Here is an 8,105-nt window from a genome sequence, read left to right as displayed (position 1 = left end):
GGGAGGGAGGGAAGGAAGGAAGGAAAGAAGGAAGAAATCTATCACTATTCACCATGGACCAAGTAGGATGTATTGGGGCATCTCTAGACAGCATAGATAGATTGGTTAACTTAGAGATTGTTTAGGCTAGGTGCAGTGGCTCACACCTGTAATCCCAGCACTTTGGGATGCCGAAGCAGGTGGATCACTTGAGGTCAGGAGTTCCAGACCGACCTGTCCGACATGGTGAAACCCTGTCTCTACTAAAAACACAAAATTAGCTGGGCATGGTGGTGCATGCATGTAATCCCAGCTACTGGTGATGCTGAGGCAGGAGAATTGCTTGAACCCGGGAGGCAGATGTTACAGTGAGCTGAGATTGCATCATTGCACTCTAGCCTGGGCAACAAGAGTGAAACTCTGCCTCAAAGAAAAAAAAAATATTTAAAGCAAAACCAACAACAAAATGGAATAAAACAATGACAAATCCTCTGTGTTCTTTTGCAAGACAGGAGATCAGGTTGTTTCATGTACAGTGATAGAAAACTTAACAGAAATGGTAGGTGGAACTAAGTTGTTAAGGTCATTTGAGTACTGAGTTTTACTGCTCCATAGATGCTTTTAGTAGCCTAAGCCTTTTGGAATCTGAGATAATTGGCATGATTATTTTATTAGGAAAATTTTAGACAGTGTTATTCATAGTCCAGTATTAACAATATCATAAGACTCATCCCTTGTTCTGCCCAAACATTATTCAGATAAGGTTCATTTAACAAAGATTTAATAAGTATGTCAACCCAGCTTTCTCCAAATCCGCATCCTCCTCTTTTTTCCTTAAAAATTCATACAACAAAAGAAACAGAAGTCCTTTTCATGTGCTTTGTCCAGAAAATGCTCTCAGTTTTTTATATTCTTAGTTCTTTGTGGCAATCTGCTGTATAAATGAGCCAAACAATGGTTTCTTGGTATTACTCCCTAGGTTATTTCTTCACTGCAAATTAATACCTGCCATGACCAAACTGAAAATTTTATGCTCCCAATTATTTTAATGATAACCCAAACAACTGGATAATAAATTATAAATATACAGTATGGAATACTACACAGCCATAAAAATGACCAGAATCTTGTCCCTTACAGCAACATGGATGCAGCCAGAGGAAATTATCCTAGACAAATTAATGCAGAAACATTACTAATTTATAAGTGAAAGGTAATTAGGTACTCATGGACATAATAATGGCAACATTAGACACTAGGGACTACTGGAAGAGAAGGAGAAGGAAAGAACTGAAAAGGTAACTAGGGGCCGGGAGCAGTGGCTCATGCCTATAATCCCAGCACTTTAGGAGGCCAAGGTGGGTGGATCACTTGGGGTCAGGAGCTCAAGACCAGCCAAGGCAAAATGATGAAACCCTGTCTCTACTAAAAGTACAAAAATTAGCCAGGTGTGGTGGCATACACTCTTAATATCAGCTACAAAGGAGGCTGAGGCAGGAGAATTACTTGAACCCTGGAGGCAGAGACTGCAGTGAGCTGAGACTGGCCACTGCACTCCAGCCTGCGTGAAAGAGTGAGACTCCATCTGAAAAAAAAAAAAAAAAAAAAAAACGAAAAGAAAAGAAAAACTAACTATTGGGTACTATACTCAGTAGCTGTGTGATGGGATCAATTGTGCCCCAAATCTCAGCTCATACTATACACCGTTGTAACAACCTTGCACATATACCCCCTGAATCTAAAAGTAGAAATTATTAAAATAAATTATCCAAATAAGTAGACTTTTAGTCATTTAGAGACTATCTGCTTTTACTGTTGGCCATTAGTAAGGGAGAGGCTGTGATTTTAATAATCTAAACCAGCAGTCCCCCAGTCTTTTTGTCACCAGGGACCTCTTTCACGAAAGACAATTTTTCCATGAATGGGGGAGGGGGATGGCTTCAGGATGATTTAAGCAAATTAAATTTGTTGCACACTTTATTTATATTATTATTATAATATATCATGAAATAATTATATAATTCACCTAATATAGAGTCAGTGGGGGCCCTGAGCTTGTTTTCCTGCAACTAGGTGGTCTCATCTGGGAGTGATGGAGGACAGTGAAAGATCATCAGGCATTAAATTCTCACGAGGAGCATACAATCTATATCCCTCTGCTGCTGATATGACAGGAGGTGAAGCTTGGGCGGTGAAGCTTGGGCAGTGACGCAGCCATGGGGAGCGGCAGATAATACAGCTAAAGCTTCACTCACCTGCCACTCAACCCTGTACTGTGCAGCCTGGTTCCTAACAGGCCATGGACTGCCACTAGTCTGTGGCCTGGGTATTGGGGATCCCTGCTCTAAGTCACTATTAACCTTCAGAGTTCTCTGACAAACTCCCTATTATGCTTCTGAGGATCATCACCTATACTAGGAAGCCTATCTTTCATCCTCCTGTCTTACTGGAGTTTTCTTACCAATCTCTCCTCTGGCCCTGTAACCATAAGCCTCTGGATGACAACCTGCCATAAAGGAACATCCCTCTCATGCAAGCATGCCTGAGAATTGCTAAATGAAGCTTTTTGTACACAACTGCCTCTTGTAGTCCTATAGTTTTTTCTTGATCAGCCTCCTAATCCCTCAAACACCCTACATAGTCTAAGCTGCGAATCCAATATCAATACCAGAAAGTTTACCATTGAGCTTGGACGCGCCCAAGGTCTTTCAATGTTACTTGTCATTGGGATGCAATTTCTCTCAAAGAACAGTAGAAATTAATAGTGGTAGCCGGGCATGGTGGCTCATGCCTGTAATCCCAGCACTTCGGGAGGCTGAGGCAGGTGGATCACGAGGTCAAGAGATCAAGACCATCCTGGTCAACATGGTGAAACCCCGTCTCTACTAAAAATACAAATAATTAGCTGGGCATGGTGGTGCGTGCCTGTAATCCCAGCTACTCAGGAGGCTGAGGCAGGAGAATTGCCTGAACCCAGGAGTTGGAGGTTGCAGTGAGCCGAGATCACGCCATTGCACTCCGGCCTGGGTAACAACAGCGAAACTCTGTCTCCAAAAACAAAAACAAAAAAAAAAAAAAAAAAAAAAGAAAAGAAAAGAAATTAGTAGTGGTATAATGAGGCAACTGAAAAAGTAACCACAGGGAAAGAGTTCTGCAAATTTTCCTGGCTGAGACTGACTGGTGCTGAGTTTTCATATCCTCTGCCACCTTTACATTGTTTCCGTCTTTATATTACATATCTTTCAATTAATACTGCTCATCAGCACAATAATATGTGTGTGTGTGTGTGTGTCCACGCATGTATAACAATTATATAAATACAGATAAATATATATAGTCAGTAAACAGTCAAGAAGGATGGACTGGAGACAGAGTTAGAAATCAAGACTGAGTATATTTGTGGCCATAAAGAAATTTTATGGAAGAGGAATATAGCCAGAATCAATGAAAGTGTTCCAGTATCAAACTAGGATGCAACAGACAAGAAGTTTCTAACTTCAAAATCTTCTTTACTGGCAAAAGACCTTCTCTGTCCATCCTAAGGGAAGGTCATTATTCAGAAGAGTAATTTAATTCAACATTTTGATTTCAAGATTGACCCTGGGCTGACAATCTAAAAGCACATTTTATTTTTAAAAACACTATAAACTACTACAATTTTACTATACTTGGCTGCCTGAAGATTCTGCAGGAAACCATCAGGAGCTGACAAAGTGAATCAAAAGATACCTTTCTATGTAATCACTTCTACCTATATTTTTTTTTTTATGAAATGTCCTGCTGGTGACAAACTACAACCAATGTGTCCATCATCACATTGCCAGACTGAGCTGAAGTATCATAATACAGTAAACTGAATTAATTCCGTATCTCTAAATACCCAGATGAGTTATGCATAGGGAAAATAAAGGTATTTTGCCTTGGCACAAATGATTTTAAAAGATTTTGATAAGCCAAAAGGTTAATCATCACTTGGCACTTGACAATTTCTCACCACTCTAATTAATCATTTTTACCTATGCAGTATTAATTTTTTTCACAAAATGTCTTGCAGGTGACAAACAGAAACTTAGGAATTTCTCCAAGCTTTCATCTATAAAAACAGTATTCAAACCCCATTGCTATCTACATCCAAACACTGCCCTTGAAAGAATTACTAGGCTCCTATTTCCCATCGTTGTTTTCATTATAGCATTTCAAATGGGCCACTTACTTGCTCCTGGTTGTATAAGCCCACCAAATTTACTCAAAAATTTAATATGCAATAGCATGCAATGCTCCAATTGGGGATGAGGGAAGACAAAGGCAATGCTGATGGTCTCTACAAGTTACCCTGTTTATGCTTAATTTTTACTTTTCTTGCCCCATTGATTCCCAGCTCATCCTCAAACTAAGAGCCATTTTGTCAGGTGGCATTCAGGACTCCTGCTTCCCTTGTGGCTAGTGCCTTGGTTGTTTTATTTTCCATTCTATGATAAAAACCACTCTCGTAAGCCCTGGAGAAAAGTAAACCTAATACATAAAAAATTTTATATGTAAATAAAGTGGCAGGAAAGAGCAAGAAAATGAATGAAAGAATGAAGAAAGGAAGGAAGAAAGGAAGAAAGAGAGAGGGCGAGAAAAAGGAAGAAAGAGAGAGGGTGAGAAAAAGGAAGAAAGGGACTGAGCTTCGAGGTGGCTGTATAATCTAAAAATTCTTTGAGTGTTCACACCACTGTATGGCTTTAGAATTTATCTGTTGTTCTGTTTTTTTCTTGATAAAACATAAATTCTGATGCTTATATTGCCATTGGGGAGAAAACTGACTATGTACCTTTTATCTCATAATTGACATGATGGATTTAATAGTACTCCTTGATCTATTCTAATCTGTTAGTTACAATATCTCCCTTTGCTGGGAGTTAGGAAATTCTGCTTGGAACAATAGGCTGGACAGGATGGGTACTCAGACATAGGTGGGGGGAAACCTTAAGTTTTAACAATAATGTTCCTTCCCCAAACACACATATAGACGCACGATCATGTATGTTCACAAACACATTAGAAACTACTTTGTCTAAGAATATCCTCACCAGCAAGTCTAATATTTTTCAACTCATCTGTAATACTTAGGGAAGAGTAAGAAACCAAAGGATAAAATTGTTTCTTGAGCTTTTAAAAAGGGCAACCAGTTGGGAGGTGGCAAAGAGAAGAGTCTCTTTCATATCACACACCATATTTTAAACCTGAGCCAGGAGGCTTCACAGTGAACAACTGTCTAGTTAATAAAGTGGTGGAAGGCATTGGAGCTTGAAATTATGGATCACTTTTGATTAAATGTAGCTCACAAAGAGTAATCCCTGGCTTTCAGTGGCACAGTCCCCACTATCATAAGCAAAAATGTAAATGCCAGCACTTGTTAAATCTAGCCTGAGCAATAGCTGAGGATCACCCTGGGGATGATCCACTTTAAAAAATAAAAATAAAGAAGACCTACAATTCTCGTTAAAAAATAATTAAATCTTTACCAATTGGCAGGGTGGTTAATGGAATTTTGTTTGGTGTTTTCCTGTGTTTCTGTGGAGCGGTAAGGTTTATAGGCATGATTGTTAAATTTGGAGTTCAAATATCATCTAGACTCCATCGTGCATTAACTGAGATTTGACATCAGTGAATTGATATCTCTGAGCCTCTACTTTCTTGGTCTAAAATAAGGATATTAAAATGCAGACTCTCCCAAGGATTGCTGTGAGTATTAAATATGATAATTTATGTTAAAAAAAAGTCAAGTTTCCTTCTTAGAATGTATTAGAATCTAAGTGTAATATATTCTCTGTAGTAATCTGAGCTTCCATCCCAGCACCTGGCGTGCAATGAGTGCTCAGTAAGGGGAAGCTGCTACTGTTACTATTGTCATTACTTACTATTATATTTGTTTCATTAATTTTTCTAACACTATTATACTACTACTTTCTTCAGGATCAGAAAATGAGTTTTTTTTTTTTTAAATAAATGTTATTACAATGTCCCAAGAAGAAATTGCTTTTGATCTTGATTCATTATACTTTTTCTCTAATTTTATTGATTTTTATATTGAAATTCTCTTTTTGATATGTTTTAACCAAACTTTGTTTATGGGGCCGACGACTCCAGCAACTTATAATAAGTTGCCTATGAAAAGGTGACAAAATTTTTTATTAGAAAATCAAAATCAATAAATCACATTTTTTTGCCCTTAGCAGAGGTTAAGTGAACACATCATCCACAAGATCAGGTTTTTACCTCATTATGAAGCTTATATTTTCAGCAGTAAAACTGACTTTTCTTCAGTCTTCAACTGTTAGTATAGCCGGAAAATTTTGTTGATTTAAATCTGAGACTGTCAGGATGCCAGATCAGAATACTGGGGGTCATGAAGAGTGTAGCATTTTCTGCAAAGGATTGAGGGTGCTGCCAGGCACAGGCAGAAAGTATTTCTGGGGATTGCAAAGCTAAGTTTGTGAAGTCTGGCTTCAAATCCCAGTGTGGAGAAATGCACTGGTTTTCCTGGGGAGCTGTTTTATATTTGCCCACTGTAATACTCTTATTAATTTAATCATTCATTCATTCATAAAGTGTTCATTGAATGCTAAGTCCCAGTCATATTGAGTGTTTTAGATAGTGGTTTTTGGTCTCATCCTTCATGGACTTTATAGCCTTCAGGGTGATATATAAATACATCCATGCCTCCTTTGAAGAAGTGTCTATTCAAAGTGCCTATTCCACTTTTATTTAAGTTATTAGATTTTTTTACTATTAAGTTGTAGGAGTCCCTTATATATTGCAGAGGAAAACCCCTTATCAGATGAGTGATTTACAAATATTTTCTCCCATTCTGTAGGTTGTCTTTCACTCTATTATTATTTGTATGTTTTGCTGTCCAGGACTTTTCAGTTTGATGTCATTTTACTTATTTTTGTTTTTATTGTATGTGTTCTTGGTGTCTTATTCACAAAATCATTGCTAAAATCAACATCATGAAGTTTTCCCTCATGTTTTCTTCTAGAGGTTTTACAGTTTCAGTTCTTATATTTAAATCTTTAATTCATTTGAGTTGATTTTTGTTTGTGGTACAAGATAAAGGTCTAATTCCATTCCTTTGCATGTGGATATCCAGTTTTCCCAACACCATTATATTGAAAAGACTACTATTTCCTCATTGGGTGTTCTTGGAGCCTTTATCATGTGACATGGTAAAACCCCCATAAAACTGCATACCTCAGCCATACCTCGGCTTTCTGTTGCAACTGCTCTCTGTAACCCCTAATGTGACAGCCAAGCAGTCCAAACCCACACCATCTTGACCCCTGCGACTTGTAATAAGTAATTAAGGTCTGTAATTTCCACCCTACCCAGACAATGTGTAAACTAACGCTTATTTTGACTTCTGTGAACCACTTAAGTAACAATCGGAATGTCTAAAGTCCCGTGGCCCTTGGAATGTCCGGAGCCCCTCACCTCATCTCCACCCAGGAGGTGATTTACAGAATCCACTGGCCCTCAGAATGTCTGAAGCCTCAGCCCACCCCCACCCCTCATCCTCACCCCCGGGGTGGTTTATGGGTAAAAAAGGCCTTGACGCCCTCTTTCGGGGCCACGGGTTGGAGAGACGTGAGTCCTCCATTGCCTCCGGCAATAAAGACCCTGCAATTTGGCCTACTTTTGTCTTGGTGTTGACTTTCTATGCTCAGGCCAGTACAACATTTTGGAGGTCCCACAGAGATTTATCTTCCTCCGGCACCAGAGAAAAGCCATCTCAGAGTCTCACCCAGGTGGCCGCTCCCACCTCAGGGACCTCTAGGGGAGGCTCCCCCTGAGACGTTTCAGGGCCCCAGAGTTCCGGCCCCATGGAGGACAGGTGACTACCCGGCCAACATTCACTCGAAATTCCTCAGGGTCCCAGGAACCTCCAGAGGTAAGTCAGGTCTGAAAATCAGGGGATCAGTCTGTCAGGGGGGCCTGAGTCAGGGGACCGGACGCGGTCATTGCAATTCTGACCAGGCAAGCCTACCGTGAGACGTCTCTGGAGGCTCAGGTTGCTTCACTAGAGGTTCAGGTTAACTCACGGGAGGCTCGGGTTACCTCACTAGAGGCTCGGGTTACCTCAC

The 8,105-nt window shown here is 39.7% G+C and overlaps 2 long non-coding RNA genes across 2 annotated transcripts in view; one reads left to right on the top strand and one right to left on the bottom strand.

Moving 5' to 3' along the window:
• The window catches only part of LOC116555376, a 19,727-nt gene extending 18,026 nt beyond the window's left edge, over positions 1 to 1,701 (bottom strand). The window contains exon 1 of the long non-coding RNA XR_004270509.1: positions 1,609 to 1,701. This is a non-coding gene — a long non-coding RNA (uncharacterized LOC116555376). The remainder of the gene's footprint in view (positions 1 to 1,608) is intronic.
• The window catches only part of LOC116555375, a 13,716-nt gene that overhangs the window by 4,716 nt on the left and 895 nt on the right, over positions 1 to 8,105 (top strand). The gene's annotated exons all lie outside the window — the stretch shown is intronic.

Source organism: Sapajus apella, unplaced genomic scaffold, assembly GCF_009761245.1.
Source record: "Sapajus apella isolate SASKATOON/1434 unplaced genomic scaffold, GSC_monkey_1.0 scaffold15, whole genome shotgun sequence".
Taxonomy (NCBI): domain Eukaryota; kingdom Metazoa; phylum Chordata; class Mammalia; order Primates; family Cebidae; genus Sapajus; species Sapajus apella.
Note: the sequence above shows the minus strand (reverse complement) of the source record. Positions and strands in the feature narration are given on the sequence as shown.